We start from the raw sequence: 2512 nt of genomic DNA, 5'->3' as shown, positions 1-2512 counted from the left end.
AATAAAAAGTTAAAGGAAAAGAACAAGTCTCTCAAGAGGAAGGTCATAAGTTTGAAATAAATCTTTTTGATGAAGAAGGCCAAGATGGCAATTGCTAAGAAGAAGGTAAAGAAAACAAACTTGGATGTTTTGGCTCAAGTTTCCGAACGAGTATAGTGACAGAGAGAGGCTATCAGTTTTGAATTTTTGCATGAGGACATGCAATGACCTCCATGTGGGGGAATGTTGAGCCTCATAATTGCTTCTTTTTGACACCATTTTTCACCTATCTTATTCTTATTTGACCATTATAATCACCCAATGGGAATCAAATCACATGATTTATGGCATGGAAGGTATATAATTGTATTATAATTCATAAGTTGATAATGTTCTTTATTATTAGTCTAATATTTTCTTTAGCTACCGAATTGGGATGATTTTGTTCTAATGTCTAATTCCCCAACCAAGTCTATGGTTTGATAGGTTCCAAGGTGCCAGCTGGAGAGCGAAATATATGGAAAGATGGCGATCAATGCACTCAATGATTCCCTCCTACCTTCATGAACCAACTTGATAAAGAAGCTTCCAGTTATGTGCTCAAGGATAAAGTCAACTCTGTCGGCTATAAAAGGCGAGCGAGGAATGAGATATACGTCTCACGATTTGCTATGTTAATAGAAAATCGTGAGAGAATTTTTTTATGTTATCTTTTCATAGTTGATTTTAGCATTCTATTAGCAAGGTTAGGAATAGAGCTTTGAACATTTAATGATACAAGCTTTATAAAAAGACCTCGCAGCAAACATAAACACAATGATTTTATGTATGCACAATGAAGACTTAAAACTCTGTTTTTAATTCAGTTTATGAAGAACCTTTCCATCTCCATGCGTTGTTGACTGTTTGATCGATAACTTGATTACCTGCTTCTCGTGGAGGGCCCCCTCGAGCAGTAAGGATTTTTATTTGTCTTCAATAGATAGAGTTTCTGTGTAATTTCATAAGCTTTATGTTCAATTGAGTAGATGTATTTTTAATTTATTTTAGATTCAAATTATGATGGATTTACTAACCTTCTCTTTTGTTTATAGATGCACATGAATTAATTTTAATAGTAGTGACAACAATAGTTTGAGTTTGTATTTAGAGTAAAACTGTATTTCGTAAAACAAAGGATTTGTTTGCAAGGTATTATTCAAGCATGAGTGATTTATAAATGAGAAAGTGTGAACATATTTAAGAAGAGATTCAATTTATGCAAGAGTGTGTTATATTGATAAATGAGTTGATTCTTACAAAGAATATTTCAAATATATAGTAGAGTGTGTGTGTTTTATGAATTGAGTTTCATTTTACAAGTGTGAGATTGATTTATAAGTCTAAGATTTTTATTGGTCGTGTGGATTTTATAATTAGATATAATTTTTATAAGAGTGAAATTAATTTTCGGTTACAATAGGTGTGGGATTGATTTACTTATATGTAGAGTTGTCATATTTTCCTTTTGAAACAGAGTGTTAGATTTTCCATAAGTAGCCTTTGATAAAAGAGTGTGATCATTTTATTTTCTAGGAATAGTTTCTTTACTCATGTGCATTTCAATAACTTAATTTAGAATTTATATTTCGATAACTCAGATTAATTTAGAATTGGTGTGAATAACCAAGGAATTCTAGCACATACATTGCACTTACACTTCATCAGCTTACTAGCCCTGGATGATAATTTATGCAAGTAATTTAAGGTTAATTAAATTACCAAACATTTTGGCGCCGTTGTCGGGGAAGTGTAAATATGAGTCTTTTCTTTTTATTTAAAAAGAAAAATGATATGCATAGAGAAATATATTCTAGAGGTAGATTTGTAGGTAGAGGTAAAAGTTTAATTCCAACAACATCACTCACCCCACCACGACCTCATAGTGCCACACCACCCACTCAAACTCATATTCCATCATTTGCAGGCAAACATAAACTTCCTGAGGTACTTAGATCCGAAATCCAACCTAGAGATTCACCAACCTCATCAACTGAAGCAGTAATAGAAGAAGAAGATCCTACATCCCCAACAGAAGGAGTAGTTTTCCTATCTTCAACTGGAGAAAGACTTCTAGGACAAGAGCTAGAGATCCCTAGTGAAGAAGAAGAGGAAGAAACTTATTTTAACTTACCATTGATAGAAGAACCAGAACTAGAAGAGCTAGAAGAAGAACTAGAAAACCCAATTTTGGAACCCTATATTAGTTCTAAAGAATCTACAATGGCTGGAGAAGGGGAAGGAGAGGTACATAATGTTAATGGTGAACAACCTAGGATTGGAGGAGGAAGAGGAGGAAATAGAGGTGGAGGAAGAGGGAGAGGAGGAGGTAGAGGGGATCCAAAACCCTTTATATTTCCTATCTTGGATGAAGATACAACAACTATTATGAAAAACATCTCACCCTCCATCCTGAAACATTTCTCTTTGAGTTTGAAGTCTTGTGTAGATCTTATGATTACTTGCTTGACCCTCAAAAGTTGAAATTGTTTCC

This window comes from Pinus tabuliformis, chromosome 2_1 (genome assembly GCF_031772625.1).
Source record: "Pinus tabuliformis cultivar Carrire ecotype Pingquan chromosome 2_1, CPIR1, whole genome shotgun sequence".
NCBI lineage: Eukaryota > Viridiplantae > Streptophyta > Pinopsida > Pinales > Pinaceae > Pinus > Pinus tabuliformis.
This window is presented reverse-complemented; position numbering follows the sequence as displayed.